A 19,116-nucleotide genomic window follows, 5' to 3' on the forward strand; every position below is an offset into this window, starting at 1 on the left:
GTTCAGGAAATAAACGTGTCAAATGATTTCTTGATTTAAAGTGATGGATCACAGTAGCTCTCTGTACTGCAGGGGTGCTATTCTCATAAAACATATGCAACCTTTATTACTAAAATGAAGGGGAATTACTCCAATATCACTTAGGGCAATTTCCTCAACAGTCACCACATATCTCCAATGTCACAAATCCCAAAAGGAGTAGGAGGGGGGGGGGCTGGAGGTAGCTTGAATCCTCTGCTTAGTCTGGTGTGGGGGAAAAGGGAGAACACTATGACATGTCTGTAATTTGCAGTTTAATTTAAAAGAAGAAAGTGAAACCCTTTTTAAATAAAAGGAACACAGTTGAAGTTTAAGTTCTTTCATGAGGTATGGGACATTTATTTTCAGAATCACTTTGATGCTTAAAAAGTTCAACACAAAGTTACTGTGGTGGTAAATGAGGGTAGTTGTAGGTCTTTCACACAATGTGATCTGAATTGTCTAAAGAAATGGGGGAAAACAAAGTCTTTTTAACAATATAACTCAGGTAAGGAACTAGATGCATTATATATGATCAAGAAAAGGAAGACGGCAATTTGGAAAAGTTCTAAGCAGAGGACAAAGAGTACTGAGTAATGACTTACATAGCTAAGCAAGGTATCAAAGCAAGTCTTGGTCTAGTAAGCAGCATTCAGGAGGAATAGCAAGGGCTTCCTTTCCACAGTTTATAGCAAAAGCTGTACTGGGATATCCTTACCATTATGATAGCCTCATTACTTGGCAGCTGGAAATAGATAGCAAAGAATACAAAAAGATTACAAAAAAAATTCCAAGAATGTTGTAATACATAAAATTTTAAAAGAAGATGAGACATATCTCAGAAGTATTAAGAATGCCACATGCACCCTGGAGCCAAAGGCTGATGGAGCTCCATTGAAAGTAGAACACTATGTCACTTACCAGACATCGGCATAATAAAATTCCAGACTTGATATGGGAGTTGAAGTCAAGTTGTAGGATGACCTGTCTCTCACACATACCTGTGGATCAGGAGATCACAGTGAAAACTACTTCTATTGCCAGGAAACAGCTCTTTGCAACCTCCTCCAAAAAGGAAAAGCAGCACTTCTACCAAGAGCAAACCAAAACAACCTAAGGGTCAGTTCCCCAAGTCCTCACTCACAGCAAAACACAGAGAGGTTCAGGGAAGTGTAACAATGGGGGCAAAAATGAATCACAGCCTCAGGAAAACAAAGTTCTTCTTTTGAAAACCTCCTTTTCCCTAAGTAACCAAAGCTAATCCACAGCATTCACTGAAGAGATCAAAGTACCCCTGAGATATCCTCATCTGCTGTTTGCAATTTCTTTCATGTACCAACAGGACATGCAGAAATGAAAAGGATCTCACTTTACCTTATTGCCTTGCAACATCAATACTAAATACTAAATGGAAGTGCTGCCATCCCTTCTGTCTGGGTTCTCCTCCACACCAGAAGAACCAGGCTGTTTGTTCACACTCAACTGCCAAAGCCATCTGCTCATAGCCTTATCCTACAGCTTACCCATGTTTCTGAAACAAACCTGAATTTAAATGTGAATCTTACTGTTGAATGCCTGACATGAGCATGCACAAACTTACATGAGAGCAACCCAGGCCACACTTCATCTTTATTTTCAGTGTTTGCCCAGATATCATCACACAACTGCAACTGTAAACAATCTTTTCTAATTTCTGTGCAGTGAGTACTTCTTCTGTTATCATCAAGTAGCTTGCAGCCTACTTGATGGTAATAGAAACCTAAAATGACAGAGCCACTCAGTACCAGCTATATAGAAAGGGAAATATTTAAGTTAGAAGGACATTCTTGCTTAAGTAAAAACTAGCAATTCCACTGGGAATTTGGTTTGGGACTCCTCCTATAGCTGCATCTAAAATTGCAAGATGATGAAAAGCTGAGCAAGCTACCAAAGGAAAAGTAGAGGTGACCCTTTTCTCTTGAAGGAGAAGGCAGTAGAAAAAGAAAGCTTACATTACAAAAGCGTAAATTTATCCTAAAATGTCTCTAGTAGACTGGCTTTGAAAGGTATCAGTTACAAGTAAAAAGTGGGGAGGCTTTTTATTGCTGTTTTGGAAGAATATCAGCTTTGAAGAAATGGGTGTGCATGAGGATATTGCCTTAACACAGAAGGCAAGTATAAATGACTATTCCAAAAGTTATTGCATGGAAGTCCACCAGACTATTAAATCATCTATCATTTTATACCATTTAGACATATATTTATTAGAAGACAAGACTAGACAAAGTAGACATCAAATTACTGTCTAAAGGGAAAACCCCAAGGAAAATATCATGTTCTAGAAGCTGGAGATGGAATGAATTGCATTTTGGATTCCTACTGATATTGTTTCCATGCTTTGACCCACTGAAATCAGAGCCTCTTGGGACTAGACACTGAACAGCACCTCTGAGAAACTTTTAATTAAATGCAGAACACCAAAGGGGTTTGCCCACAAGGCAGTGGCAAAGCCAGGTGTAGAAGCCAGACCATGCTTCAGTTCTCTCTGTTTTGCAACCAGCCAGGCTGTCAATATCAGCAACTGGCTTTTTAAGAAGAATCAGATTTCATACCAGGGAGAAAGCACCGAGAAGTGCTTTTCTTGAGGAAAGTAGGGAAAAGAACCCAGTCTGCCAACAAGTCTATTTTAGCAAGGAGACACATTACCCTGTTGTGAATAGGAGGCTAATGTACAAATTACAGGACACCTACAAACTACAGCTCCTCTTTCCACGAAACATGAAACTTGGCTTAATTTCCTCTCTCATAATGAGCATTAAAAGCCTTAAGGTTGCACTTGTACCTTAAGCAGAATTGCACTTTTAATTTTAGCAAATCCAAATGTTCCCTCTCATTGATATCCCTGATGCCATAAGAGTATGAATTATTGATATTGCTTGACTTTAATACTTTATGCTGCTGTGGAAATGGATAGCAGACCCAAATCACGGCCTACAACTAGATTATGAAGGTCATCTAAAAGAATGCTGAGCAACCAAAGTCTGCTTCCCCAGATCAAAAGAAGGTCTGCAAATTTTCTGTTGAGTTATTCTTTCCTCTATTATTTATTAGTCATACACAGCTGAGTAAGGTTTGAAATAAAAGACTGGAATCTGAAATGCATTCCAGGAAAAAGGCTTGCTGTCATCAGCACATGCTATTGGCTACAGTATTTTGTAATGAACTGTAATTTTTAGTGACAAGCATTTACTTATGTCACAGATCTCAAACCAGCTTCTTGCAAAGCAGACCAAAGCAACCTCCAAGCAGCACAGCTAATTTCAGGTTTACTAGACAAAACCACAAAACATAGCTGAAGATAATGACCAAATGGCCATTTAGTACTGAAATGACTGATTTCTCAGAGATCCTTACAATTAAGGATCATATTCAATAGCTTACAACACCATTTATGATATCTGAGAAAAAATAGCATCTGTAGCACAGCTGGAGCAGCTGTGTTGGAAAATCAATCATTTCCTGGCAACTGAGCGACTGATTTTCCATCAATCAGTACACGAGGCATTCTGTAAGGTTTATAAAACACATAAATTTGTTGCAGAATCTGCAAATGCAATAAGTGGGTTAGAAATGTAAGAGTGATAGATAAAAGACAGGTTTAAAGCAGCTATCAGGCTTAATATGAAAAGAGCTGTATTTATGCATGCTGTAAATACAATATTATGGTAAAACAGATGAACTGCTCAGTGTGATTAGCTCTGACAACAGATAGAGCCAAGAGTAATCCAGAAAGTAGGACTTTTTCCACTGTAGCAAACATTTTGTGCTACATAATTCTAATTTTTTGTTTTTGATAAAATGGCCATTCATGGAAACAGTTACTCCCAATTGTGCCAAGAACTCATAAATCCCTGCAAATTCCTGGAGCTTAGGCCTTTTTTCTAGAATTTTATTGGCTTAGCTGAGCCCATCAGTAATACTGCAAATCTTATCATTCTGTTGAGATTACCCCACTTCTATAATGTCTCCGAGCTCATTTTTAAGGGACAATAAAGATTGTAACCATTCTTCTAACTCTAACATAAAAGAAGAAGCGAGGGTGGGGGAGTTATAGCAGAAATTGTACAAGTTAGTACTAAAGCTATGACATTTTAATACTCATAAAACATAAGCCTGTTGCCTTATGTCAAGCCCCAGCAAGGGACTGAGATGCATTTGTGTGTAAAGTGATCGCTATAGCTCGTCATGTTACTCAACAGACCCGCAACAGTCAACAGCCCAAGCTGGCAACACTTGAGAAGTTGATATCCTCTCCCTTTGGATACTGCTGCCTCCATTTAGACATGGCCATCTGGAAGGCAAAAGCCTCTTCATACAGCATTCCCATAGTGTGTTAGGAAACTCTATTTCTCCCAGCTCCATTTTATCCAGCAGTACATCTTAAGACCCCAGTGCCCCCAGCCTCTGTGCCCATCAAACATCCCCCAACAGCACTGAACTGGACCAGAACTGTGGGATATAGCACAGCCTTATACAGGTGGTGCTAACAGGAAGAGCCATCCAACACACATGCAGATTTGTGTATTTCCTTAAGTATGCCTAACCAAAGAAAAGTTACAATGGTTTTAGATAAATGTAGAGAGGACAACCAATGTTTGGCATCCACAAAGAGCAAGGTATTTGGTTATCCATTTGGTCAGGCAATTGTAGCCAAAAGGACAAGGCAGGTGTGAGAAATAACATCACAAAGTTACCACATGGCAGGCTATGGCAAATCATTATTATTAACTTAATTCTTAATCAGTTTAATTGATAAAGCCTTTCCCAATGCAATTTTCCTCCATGTCTGGGAGATACACAATAGCACAGAGGTAGTTTTCTGTGTGAGTGATTTTGGCATTTTGATACAGATTCTGGTAGATCTACTGGTCACCATATTCAATAGTGGGTACTATAATATTGCAGGGCCAAGAGACTACAATGATATACAGAAAAAGAAAAAGAAGAAAAAAAGTAAGTCTGGTAAAATGCAGCTTATTCTTTATATGATCCCCAGCTGTGAAATCCAACCCCATGGTGCCACCATATACAATCCCGTAAAACCACAAAGACTGAAAGTTTCTGATTTAGCCATACTGATCCAGGTAGCATGTCAGCAGCAAAGAGAAGTCTTTCTCTTGCTTTTTTATTTTTTTTTTTTTTGACATTCTCAGGTGCTGTCTTCTAAAACTTCTATCAGTTGCATATGTATGTATGTGTATTGAAGAGACTGAAGAACTGAATGGTTCTTTATGAAACAGTCCCTAGAAAAATCTCAGACACTTGAAATAAAAGCAATTTAATGGACAACTAAGAATTAAAAAAAAATTCAAAGTACTTTAACCCTTGGGAGCACCTTCTCCCCATCCCCCAAATATTTTCAGGTATGTTAACAATCTTTTTTTTTTTTCCTTCTTTTGCTCCAAATTTTTTCTGCTTCTAGTAGCTGTTTTTCAACATATTTGGCTTTGCCCACCATCTATTACTTTGAAAAATGTGCAAACAGGACTCAGGATCTTTGAAGCTGCGAGTAAATTTTTGTAGTAAAAAAGAAATGTTAGACTTAGAATGCCAAACAGGATTCAAACTTTCCACTAACTATAGACTTCCAGTTAGCACCAGGTTTTCAGACCAAAAGATAAAATTAAGTTGCAATATATTTGTGAATACTTGTAAACTCTAGAAATCTTTGATATTAGTTCCTACAGAAACAGACAAGAAAATGCAGAGGCACATTTTAATTACCTGTCAGGAACTAAATAAAAGATTTGTTTTATTGAATACTCCCTGTGTGTAATATAACTATGGAAACAAGTCTGAAATCCAATTGACTTTTTATTTATAGGCTCCTAAAGAGCTATTAAAACATAAAAGTGAACTACTTAAAACCTGTTTGAAGTTTTATTCTTCTTTAATGTATTTTTCACCTGTTTGATGATTGTTTATACTTTGTAGCATGATGAACTGTGACATTTTTTGCCATTTCATCATGTTGAAGATTTTGCTATATTGAAGTCAAAACATAGCAATTTTTGCCACAAAAATAAACTGCTGTAAGAAATCTGACCATGGCAAAAATGTGTTCTAAGCCAACAGCGACAAAGCTCTTCACATTCCTTTCCAAGGTCTCAGTCTGGCTCCATTGCAGATGCAGAGAACAGGGCACTTGCTGCACTGAAGATCATCTAAAGAAAGTAGTCAGATTAAAAAAGCAGTAAGAAACTGCACTGCTGGTGCAGATGTGGCAAATGGAAGCCTGGAAAGATGTGTGACTTGCATGATAGTTCTTCAGGAAGCATAAGGCAAAGGCAGGAATGGAACTCTCTACTGACACTCTGGTATGCAAATAATCAGCCAAAATTTATGTTTCTATTACTGATATGCACCACTTGATAATCTAAAAGCAATATTCTCCCTGAATAAACATTGTGGAATGCCATTTTGTGATATCCAAAATTTTGAATTGCATTCTTACAGAAGATCAAATGTAAAATGTTGTCTTCATAGAGAAGATATCTCGGGCTTCACCTTAGACACACTTCTAAATTTAACCCCAGCACAGTTCTGGTCAACTGAAATAGATGGATGTCTTGGCTCTCTAGAGGATCAGAATATAGTTTTTTAATTGCAAATTGCCTTATTTATTCATTTTTGACCAATTCAACCTGTTCAAAATCAGCTGAACTGACAACACAAACTTACAAGACAGCAAGCCACCATGTCTTGTTTATTATTCAAGCACTATTACCATTCACTACCATTGACAATCCCAATACTTAGGATAAGCTCATTGGTGAATATCTGGTTACAGGTGTTCACCCATGTTGGGCAGAGGAAGCTAGTTCAAAGTATTTTATTTTAGTTAGTCCCATGCCTTGGAAATACTCTGGTATTTCACATACTAGCAAAATGTAATAACAAAGAAGTAGTGCTTTTATCATTAACATGTTAGTTTATCCTAGCAGGTGATAAATGCCATTGAACTACACCATCCTTCCCTCAAGGATGGACTAGATACCTATACAGGGAGTACTTAGGCAGCTGGACACTCTAGCTGATGCTCTAAAATACATGGCCTCAACAGATCACTTCTCTGAGCAGGGAGACTGCACTAGACATTCTCCAGTGGTGCCTTCCAACCTCATTGATGCTATGATGACACCTCCTCACTAAGATCAGTTACAGGGCATGTCAGCCCTGCCCCAGCTCCCTGCCCTGGCCTTCCACAGAACTTGAATTGTGTTTGGGATTTCCTGTTCATCTCCTCAAAGGATTTCCTAAAAACCTCAGGTGTGTATCCCTCCTCTCATACAATGGAGGTCTCCATAAGGCAGTTTGCCTCCTCAGGAGACAGAAGTCTTCTTAGTGATGGGTTGAGCCAATGGAATGAACTCCCATGGGAAAGATAAACCTATTTCCTGACTTAGTTCTACCATCTTCTGGCTCCAAGTGCAAAACATTTTTTCTGCCTTGTGTTCTCCAGCAGAAATAAAAAGCAACACGCAAAACCAAATCCAATCTGACAAATGAATGTACCAAAACATAATATCCTATCTTCATTCCTATCCTATTTTCTTTCCTTCTGACAGAGGGTGAGTACAGACACATGGTGGATTCCAGTCGTCAGAGCTATTGGTAAGCACCCAAACTGAGACAGCTGGAGCACACCCTGCAGTGCATCGGGGGTGTGCTCTAAGGAATTATGTACACCAGAACCTGCAACCTGCCTGGCACTTATGGAGAGCCATCAGTAAATAAAAACAAGAATTGTTTGATCATGGTACAATCTCTTCTCTCTCCTAGCCTGAGGAGCTGGGAACAATGAAGTCAATTGTACACCAGGTGGTCCTGAAGCTTTCCTATTATTATAGTAATGTGTATACAAAATAGAACAACATAAAACACGCTTGGAAAAAATTGTTTTGTACACACTTATCTGCTTTTATAGTTTGACTTCACTTCCAATTCTTCAATTTATTGCACAGAGAGGAGCAGGTGGGTCAAAGACATATTTCTGACTGTGCAACCTCTGCTTTAACACTACTAGCCCCAGATCTTACAGTTTGGAGTGAGATATGCAGGGACATTTCTAATTAATTCTTCCTGTTTCAGTGGACCTTACTCAGTATGTCCCAAAGCTCCTGATAGCCGCAAGTGTTTGGAGGATCCTTTCTTGCTACTGAAAACTATAGATATCTTAATACTGAAGTTCTGAAGAGTTTTGCCATTCATGTTCTGTACTCAGCTTGGCTTCTGAGCTTTGCCTTGGGTGCTGAGAAAAATTGAGGCATTGGCAGTGGTAGTCACAAGAGTTTGACAGTGGCATGTGTTCTCAGGGGCTCTTGATGATTAACTTGTTCCTCCTTCTACATACCTAAATACATTATTCTGACATACCCTGCCCAATACCCCCCTCCTGCATCTACACCTGAAGGCCTGGATTGAACATAGACAGTCTTTTCCAGTAAGGAGAGGGAATTTCAATGTTTTCTAGGGTGTTAACTCAATGTATTTGTGTGTCTAAAGTGTTATGTGCATACAGACTGAGAGGGGTGGTTGGTTGGAAAACATCCCACAGTTTTGGAAGCTCTGCATCAGTTGTCTAGAACAATTCAGGGTTGAGTATCATATTAATCCCTAGGAAATTACCTCAAGCAATTATCTAATTAGGTAGAGTTTTCTCTCTCCCTTTTCCCCCTTCTATCCCTTCTCTACCACCATCCTAGCTGTCGTCTCATTTGTAACCATCACCCAAGAGGCATATACGATGAGAAGGTCTCTGGCCAAGTCTCCCACTGGTTATATACAAATGACAGATTTGAAACACATTACAAAATTCCTTCATTCCTACATTCCTAAGATAGCCCAAAATACTCAGCCCTATTATGTGAAATCTGTTTTCTGCTGTGAAGATGAGAAAGCCATTCAGCTTGCAGAAACTGCTGAACAAAATGTTTGGAAATGTTACATGCATATGCAAATACACTCGCTCTGCTTAGGTGGAGGTGCTCCCTGTAGCACCACTGATTATCGGATTATCTAGAAGACATTGCATTTTTAATTTAGCTCCATTTTTTATAAGCTGTGCTAATAAAATCTGCACCCCACGGAAACCCCCTGCTCATTAGCTATTACCCACCCTCAGGCAGCACAAGTCTGTTTACATTACAAATAAAAGATAAAATATGCTCATTGCCAGCTTTCCCCTTCCCGAGGGACACTTGTCATGAATCTATCCTGCAAAACTATCTCTTCACTACTCTCCCCTGACTTCCCCTTGCCCCAGGACACTTTGCCTTCATTTATCTCTTTCGGACTTAACAAACCACTACAACTACCTTAGATCAATTTCTCAAATCACAGTTTAATTATTTAGAAGGAAGTGAGCTTTTGCTCTCCATTAAAACAACAATCCCTACCCCCAAGGAACAACATTAAATCATTGTTTAATCCTTATTACTGCCTTAGGCCTCCCTTGATACTGCAGCGTTGTTGAAACTTCATTTCAATATTTACCACTTAGATCACTTAAGGGCTGTCAGCTTTAATAAAATTTTATCAATTGGATACTTATATTATTCAGAGTTTCATAAAAATAACAAGACCTGCCTTGGTATTTCACTCATATATGGGCTAATTCCTTTGACTGCTAAGGGATTTCATTTTATTAGCATTTAAACATAATATGAGTGATTTTTTAAAGCGATATATATTGGATGAAGTTAGTAAACAACACCATACTAAGTTACATGAATTTTTATGTATGTACCACTAGGTTTACAACTGCAATATACACAAATAAACCAACAAGGCAGATATCACTGTGCAGGTTCCTAAAAAGCCTGATCTTTGAAGAGATTTGTCTATCTCAAATCTTCTCTGCAGTGTATAGAGTAGTGACAACTCTCTGTGGTAGGTATACAATAAAGATATTCCACATTCTTGGTTTTCAGAGACTTTTGCTGTCAAAAACATGTTAAGATTTCCCACATTCAATAAAACAAAGCAAAATTTGACAGGAAGTATACCAGCTCAATCACTAGGCTACTAACAATACAGTATTACTTCATGTTCTCTCTCAAACTAGAAGAGTGAACGACGCCATACCTGAAAAAGGCATTTCCAGAGATTTTGGCTATTTGGCTGTACTAATTCTAGCTGGAACAGACCATTTCTATGTAGTCCTCCAATTCCTTGGTCAACAGAGATTTCTGTAATCATCCAGCTACAACTGCAGCACAAGCACTTCCAAAACTTCTCTGGTAAGTGCAGTTTGTCACTGCATCACTAATAATCCCATGACCTTTTTAAATCTAGAAGCTACAGTTACTGTGGTCTCAGGTCTGCAGTAGGTTCCTCTGACACCAAAATCTCTAAGATAGATCCTGCTTTGACAGGTCCTAATGGCAGATCAAGTGCTATGTTTTCCAGACAATTGACTTTGCAAAGACGTCTCAGACACAACTTCTTTATCATATGGTAGAACTGCATTCTTTCTGTTAGAAGAAGGGCCAATGTTTTCCCCAAGTGGATGTGAATTTATACTTTAGGGGCAAGGATACTCCACTTCACAAATTATTCATGCGCTGCAAGTCTGAGAAATTTGCACAAAAGGGAGAACAAATACATCAAATATGTCAGTGAAAAGGACAAAAATTCTGCATGCTTTAAAAAAAAATTGCTTATTTTTCAAAATAAGGTTTATAGACCAACTAACATTCATAGGACTATCCATGTCTATCCATTCTGCCTTTGCATGAAAACAAATCCCACTCCACACTCCACGTTTGCTTTTAGACTTATATCTCCTTACCACTGTGACCATCACCCTCTTAGTCCTATTTTTAATGGGGTCTCTTCTAGCAGCAGACTTTTTTTCCTTTGGTTTTCAATGTTTGAGCTTCATCAAATCTCTTTTGAAAATATCAAATGACTTGTTTCCTGCAGAAAATTCTGGCTCTTCCATCAGTTTTAAACCTCTCTGACTGCAGAGTTTAAGTACTTATAGAATCTAGGTACAACTTTGAAAAAAAAAAAAGGTAGAGGACTTAGAAGATCGTGATTCAATTTAAATAATTAATCATACATGGAGGGTGGTGAGTGTGAACATGTCACTTATTTAGAGGTCTGGATGTTAAGTCACTTTTGTATATAGGATTCTCAACAGCTTTCCTATATGTAATCAGAAATAATTACTCAGGAATTGCATGAAACTGGACCAGACTGAATAGGAAAAATCTCCTCCTCTGGAATAACAACAGGTACTGTATTTTAAATTGAGACTTGGTCACCCTGCTTTAACCTGTATGCACTTTGGAACACACACTAAGGTGCCAAAGTCAACTGCTTGCAAATCCTTTAACACTACTTAGCTCCTTTGAGCAAGGCTGGATTTTCATATTAAACGCGATGAGAAAAGTATATTAAAACAGAAAACAAGGAACTATTCAAATTACACTTCAGATTCAGTACTGTTTCCAAAAAAAGTTTTGTCAATTATAAGTGATCAATGCTGATACACACATATTCCTGACACTCAAGTGCGTAGACTTTCAATATCTTGTCAAAAATGGTGATTGCAATTTTTAAAATTATAAGAAAACAGTACTTGGAAAACCTCACTAGTTTAGCTTAGATAGTAGAGCTAGTTAGTAACCACAATCACAATCTCCAGGAGAGTCACAGCTGCACCATTCCTGCTGATGTTGGTGGAAATTCTGCCACCAGCTTCAGCTGGAGTCAGGTTGCATCTATAAATTGTTTGGATGTATATTACCACTTATTTTAATGGCAGTAGTAGGAAAAGGCTTGAGTTGTAGACAAGGACCCTCAACATACTCAAACAAATTCAACAAAAAGTCAAAGAGCTTCCAATCTACAAATAAGCCATAACAAGGCAACTGAGGGCCACAACCGAGAATTGTGTTATACACAGCGGTCATAGTAACCTGACTGCCTAGGGTTTGATTATAATTAAAAGACACCAAGAAAGGCTTAATTTTAAGCGAGGCCTAATAATTAACATTGAAGTTGAAAGAGTAGTAAAGCAGGGAGCATGACAATTAAACATGCCTGAGAATATAAATATATGGATATGAAGTGCAGAGTGAATGTTGCCAATTTTCAAGTCAATTTTCCTAGAGAAAGCTCTAGTGGGGCAGACAAAAAACAGAGCTTATAAAAGAACCTGGTTGCAACCTTAGCCACAGTCTTGACCACAGCTTCATAATAAAATTACTAGTATATTAAGCATGTGAATGTGGGGTGATACAGAGAAGAAGATGGGGCCCCCATAGCTGTCTGGCAAGCCAACTGTGATTTTAACTAAAAGCAGATGGTTTTCAAGAACGAATAGGTGCAACTTGCTCTTTTATGCAAGTCACGCTCAATACACAACCATTTTCTTAGATGTACACCTTCAGCACAGGAGTTCATGTGGCCTAAATTGAATGTAATAATCCAGATGGGAGTATAGCTATTCTGCATCCTTTCAACTGGAGGGTCATGTTACGCAGCCCTCCCGTTTAAAAGCATATAAAAACCCAAGCTATTCAGCATGCAGCTGAGAGTGCAAGGGCTTTAATCTTTACATTATCCATATGAATGCACTTTCTATTTTTGTTTATTGTGCCACACAAACCTAATTGCTGCTGCTTTAGAGCCAGCAATCCCTAAAGGGCAACAAATAACCTCAGGCTTGGGTAACGTCAAGTTTCACTTTTTGGTCATCAGTTCTAACTTAACCCAGGTCAACCATGGCCAAAAGCTGTCACCAGCTGGTGGTGTATGTATAGCCCGTGATCTGAATCCACCTGCACATATAAAATGAAGACAAAGGAGTGCCCAGAAAGAGGAGCATGATCAGTTGGCTGAACTGCAGCATAAGCAGAGAAATTGAACTGTACCCATGTCTAAGGAGGATCCCTGTAGGCAGATAGGGATTTAAGAGCTGCTCATTCACTAAAATATTATTTAGTTGGGAAAGCATTTCAGAAACCTCCAAACTCAGCCCCTTACTAAAGGTCAAAGCTTCACCAATATCACTGAGTGGTGACCTGAATTCATCAAGTACTACTTCCTTAAGAGGATCTGTGAATTTTAAAGCACTTTTTAATAATTTCATATGAAATCTACTTGATGAATTGATAGATTTTAAGAAATGTCTTCAGAAGAATGGGTGGAAACCTGGATAATTTTTTCTGTTTGCTAGTTTCCCACTTTTCATTTTGTCCTCTTGAGTTAGATTGAAATATGTCAAATTGCATGAGCTGTTACCTTATGGAACTTCTTACTCACAGAATGTATCTTTTGTTACATATGGAGGTGTTAATTCCCAGATAATCAAAAGCTGAATTAGTTCATAATGAAGGTGAAAGACTCCCTGGTTTATGTTGCTGCTGAGCCTTATAGGTTTTCTTGTTTTATTTTATTCAAAGAACTATGGGGTGTTAACAACTTCTGCAATAAATCAAATAAAAGTAATATAAAACAAGGCCTACCAGTAGCTCCATCCTCGGTTTTGCCTGCACAAGGAAAGGCAGCTTGGCATCATCACAGGCACATTGCTAAATACTGAAGCATTAAAGAAGCACAGAAACTTTTACCCGTGTGCCTCCTGAGCCTTGCCTTCTTGTCTAAATCTTTGAAACCAAACAAGCTGTTTAATTTAGCCATTTTCCATGACAAAAAGCTGCATAGCTCTGGAAAGAGAGTTCAAGAAATCACTCAGGTAATCCAAAAATAGTTCACTTGCGGTATGACTCTAGCCACACATGTCCTCCATGTCTATGAATCGATTCAAACTTGTGACTGATTACAACAGGCCAAAATAGATACTGTTCATTCAAATTATCGTTCAAAGTAGATGATGATCTTATACCTTCGCAACTTTATGTTTATCAGCTCCACATAAAATTACCAAAAAGATCAAAGATAACCAGTGCTGCTTTCCCTTAAAGATTTATCATTTTTACTTGAAAATTATACTAATTCTATAATTTTAATAAAGCTTGCACATAACTTTTTTTTTTCCCCAGCACTCATTCAAGGATGGAAATCTTGAAGATTTCCATACAGATGGAAATTTGAGATACACAGAAAGTGGCCGAACCCACCAAAGTTACCCAGGAAGGAGTTTGAGCCTAAGTCTCTTCAGCAGAATCTCTGCCTCATGACTTCCTCAACTTGGAAATACTTTCTACTCTTTTTACAGTTAGCACTGCAGCACCAACTCTCCAACCCACGTGTTCACTGAGTTCACCCACTGACTTCCAATGGATTAATTCTGTTTCTTTTTCATTCCTCTGTACTTGAAAGCAAACTGATCACGAAAAAAACAAAATATTGTACAATTTCTGCTGCATTTGGGAAACCCAGAAATGCACAGTGCTGCTACTGTTCAATCCAATAGTAATCAGCAATGCAAAGATGCAAAATAATGCCTTTAAAGTGATGTCTCTCTTTGGTCACCCATTTTCAATAAAAATAGGAAATTCTACATTCAGGTTCAAATTTTAAAATTTCCAAATTTTAAAAGAATGAGATACACAGTACACAACTAAGGACTCTAGGCAGTGACTCACATTTGAACAGTTACATCATGAAGATGGTTCTCCATTTCCCCAAGAAAGAAATGTTCTGTTTGGATCAGTCTTCATTTAAAAGGCAGATGACAATCACATGCAATGCAATTTTGTATTATAAAGTGATCAGAATAAAACAAGGGAAAGATAAATCAAAATGCACAACCCAAAATCTATTTATGTTATTTGGAGACGCTGTGGATTTGTCAGTTACTGTAGAAGAATTTCACGAAGATATAATTAAACTCCAAAATCAAATCACCCTTTCCCCCCTCTCATTATATACAGGCTGCTTTATAACAAGGCATATTAGGAATACTTACTTTACTTGTATGAGAAAAAAAAAAACCTGTTTACTTTTATTATCAAGCAACATATTAAGAACCCCAGCCTGTGAGTGCCATACCACTTTTTAAAGAAACTAATTGCAAGCCACTTTCAATATTTCTTCTGTTTTTAATTTAATACCCTCAGAGATACATAATTGGGCTGGAAGGAAGAGTATTCACTGAAGTCATGAATTTGCTGTATAAATACAAACAAGAAGGAAAGCTAATACAGTAAGGGACTGTGGGATTAATTTTGAAATTGTCTGATTAGTGGATTGCTGCCCGTCAATAATTGCCTTAGATGTTCCCAAGGCCCCATCTTTATTGGAGTCTGGCAAGTGCATCTGCCCACAGATTCCGTCAATCAGGCCTTGCAGCTGGGAGGGTCTTCAGAGAGAACACAATTGTAAGTCTGCTGGGGCAAGTTGTTAGACAAAGCAATATATATCAGGCATGATGAACAGTCAATCTCTGTGCCATTGAGAACATTCTACTTGCTCATTGCTATAAGCTCCTTCAAGAATTATTTTCACAAAGTACTGTTTGAGTGAAATAATACCAAAGGTGTTTCTGCAGGATACAGCAAGAACGTTGCACACACCTAAATTACACAGCAAACTTGGGCCTCATGCCTTCCTCCACTCCTTTTTAAAAATTTTTGCTGCTGAGATGATCTTTGCTCCCTTAGGATGCTATTAGAAAAGTATGGAAGTATGCAACACTGGCATTTTGCAAATGCTAAAGCCACTGCATGGATAAAAGAAAAATTTATAAAATCATACAGAGAATCCAAAGTCCATCTTGCTAAGGTGCACCTTCATTTAAACAATTCTTTAAATAAGTAATTTCCATAAATCTTTCTAAGTGAAACACAACCTAAAAAATTGTCTCTCTTTTCTGCACCAGTAGAAAACTATGAACATGTTACCCTCAACAAAATGAAACATGAAAAAATATTATTTGGCCTGATGGTCTGCAGAGTGAAGTTGTTCTGACCAAAACCATCCTATTTCTAAGATCACAAACATACATATTTTTAAAGCTCTGTATAGCTTGTTTCTTGCATGTCCATTCCTAGATATATCTCTGTCTGTCCTGCCAACATTTAGCCAGAAATACACAAAATAGATTCATCAATGAGCATAGTTTACAAACAGAAATAAAATAAGGGAATAAAGATGGCACATATATTTATATTTTTGCTATGCAATAAATGCATTAGATGTTAATTTTTAGCTATCCTTGTATGTTTTTGAAGTCATAAAAAAGAGCTTCTGGAACGCTGTAATTGCTTACATGCAAAACAAAGTCTCCCTCCCTTTTATTATGACCAGCAAAGCTTCAGTTTGAAATGCAGATCAACAACACTAATGTTGTAATCAACACTAATTTACAGCCCATATCAGTAGCTTCTGTGGATTTGACAAGGGAGCTGATACTCCCAAAACACAGCATCACCTGCACAGAGACTCACCACCTTTGAACAGTCACAGTCCTCTTTGGGTCCAACTGAAATCCCAGTTCACTGCCAGTAGGCCTATGGCTGGTTGGGGGCTTCCCCCATTTCAAAGGGGCTCAATAAATCTTACAAAAGGGATCCTGTACTGAGATGCCTGGGATGGAATCAGATGGAGCCCACTGGAACTGGATGGGCTCAGGACTGCTGTCCTACCTTCTGCTCTTACACAGGCTCTAGTCTCTTGTTTAAAGAACAGTGCAGGGAAGGACAGACATAAGAAATCTCTGGAAAAAGACTTTCCTTCATGCTGCAAGGTAGATAGAGAAAAATACAATTTATCCTTAACCTTGACTTCTGGTTATGCTATGGATAGGCACTAAGCCATTGCCTTGCCTCAGATGAGGTCACATAACACTTCCCCTGCAGAATCCATCCAGAGGATGGGCACTCCTCTGATCATTTATTAACTTTTTCCACATTTGAAAGTCAAATCATACGGTATCTCAAAGTTCTCCTTGAATAGACAGTCTGTGGAGCACTATGCCTTCCCACACAGTTGTGATCCAATAGCCACTAAATCAGTTAATACTGTAACTGTCACCCCTATTATATGGGAAGTGTTCTAATATTTCTCACAACATACCCAGATACAAGTTAAAAGGACTTGTAAGGATATGACTTAAAAGGACATAGAACACATGCTGAAATAATGAAATTGTACTTACATTTGAAAACAAAGCTCTGCAGCACTCTTGTTTCCCTCAATGTGAATAACTCACTGCAGATCAGCATTAGGGAAAAAAAAAGACAAGAAAAAAAAGACTGGCAAAGACAAATTTCAATAAACCAGTGATATTCTGGTTCAACAACGACAAGAGGGAAGACTTGAGGAAGCCACTCCTCTCTCAACTGAAAAACTGCTTCAGAAGGCTTTAACTGAAAAACTGCCCATATGGGCAACCCATATGGTTGGTTTTGGACAAGACCTGAACCTCCACTCCCATAGGTGGGAATTTTCTTACTGTTGTTTTGCTGGTCTCTAAAAAGGGCCAGATTGTCACACAAGTGACACTGGTTCCCAAAAAAACACACTACTGCAAATTGATCCAAGTGAGAAGCTTAATACTCTGAAATATTGGAAACAACTGTGCCAAAGACTGTCAAGGACTTCAAACCACCAAAGCAGACATTTTCCTTTCCTGTCATTTTGAATGACACAAAATCTTCTTATAAGTTTAATGAATGACAAAATTTGAAATTCACTTCATAAGCTTTGCCAACTCTCCTTCTTTTCCATGAAGAGTGACCATGTATCATCAGACACAAAAAACTAAAACTCCATCAACAGCAAACATTGGACAATGTTTCTTTTCTTTCAGCTCTTCATTATGACTTATTCTGTGTCCCAGAAAACACAAGGCCTCATAAAACACACTGAAGATTAACATGTCTGGGCTACTTTGGACCAATTCTAAACTGGACAGTCCATAAGAGACAACACCTTGAGAACAGGCTTAAATTTAAAACTGAGTAACTATCTCACACATAGAGCACTCCAGGAAAGATTGTATTTCAGGCAAGCAAAGAGGCTAGCTAACAAGCATATGCTTACATAAGAAGTTAATCATCAATATAGATCTGAAATCACTGAGGCTGTGTGTTCTTGGAAAAAAATTCTAGCCAGTATACAAATAGCAGGATTTTCTGCTATTTTCAGCTTTTAACTGGCTCTGCATCTACCCACACCATGCACTAAATATAGCCACACAGTAATTTCAAGGGACTGAAAAAAAGTATGACAAAACAATCTTTCAAGGACTCTTCCTGCTGGGTAAAAATGATAAAAATTCTGTTGGTTGCCTGTTATATGATGACGGACAATGCATACGTCACACATGACAGCTGCACTCTCTCACCCAGAAGTGCTGATGAGCAAGGACTGATCTACTAATAAACTAGCTAGAAACAGCAACACTGGCAAATGAGAAGCAAATCAATTAAGAGCACATATTTTGTGTTTCTCCCTCTTGAAGCCAGTTAGTTCCACACTACTCTTTAGTTACAATATGCACTGATATGAGATATGCAATTTCCATTAGCTATAACAAATAGTTATGCTTATTTTTCACCTTTATGGGAGGTACAGGAAGCAAGAGACAACCAGGTTCAGATTCCACAACTACTGCATTATCACTACATTACTGCCATTTGCATTTCATCATTTTAACTTCATTCCCATAAGACCATTTACATCTTGCAGGATGTTCTTCCCCACATCCCTCCATTTCCTGCCCCTCCCTCTTCTCATCACACAAAAAAGCAATCATGGTGCCATATAGCCTCTGGTATGTAGCAGTTTCCACTCTCTGCCAAGATATTCCACACATTTAATTCTGAGGTGAAAGTACTTTCCTAAGATTTCACTTCTATTTGGTCTTTGTAAATGACCCTCAAGCATAACAGTTCCTCTCATGACATTATTTCCACATACCTCATTGTGACTCAGATGCAAAAAATTCTCTGCTTGACCACAAATAAAGGCAGTCTTTCCTAGAAATATGACTATCATTGAGATATGATAATTCAAAACTCCAGCTTAGCTGATTGTATACTGAAAACACTTTTTATTTAGTAACATACAAGAGTAGCAGGATAAATAGATCTGTAAGATAAGAAAAAAAACCAACACTCTGATTAACTTTTCTGAGGT

The 19,116-nt window shown here is 38.1% G+C and overlaps 1 long non-coding RNA gene across 1 annotated transcript; it reads right to left on the reverse strand.

The window, feature by feature from the left end:
- Window positions 1-629: 629 nt before the first annotated feature.
- LOC139589160 (uncharacterized) lies at window positions 630-17,570 on the reverse strand. Its single transcript, XR_011678962.1, has 3 exons — window positions 17,132-17,570; window positions 940-1,019; window positions 630-763 (listed from the first exon to the last, which is right to left on the reverse strand). It is a non-coding gene; the product is annotated as an uncharacterized lncRNA (long non-coding RNA).
- Window positions 17,571-19,116: the final 1,546 nt, after the last annotated feature.

This window comes from Agelaius tricolor, unplaced genomic scaffold (assembly GCF_023055355.1).
Source record: "Agelaius tricolor isolate 1412-34295 unplaced genomic scaffold, bAgeTri1.0.p SCAF_1, whole genome shotgun sequence".
NCBI classification, from domain to species: Eukaryota; Metazoa; Chordata; class Aves; order Passeriformes; family Icteridae; genus Agelaius; species Agelaius tricolor.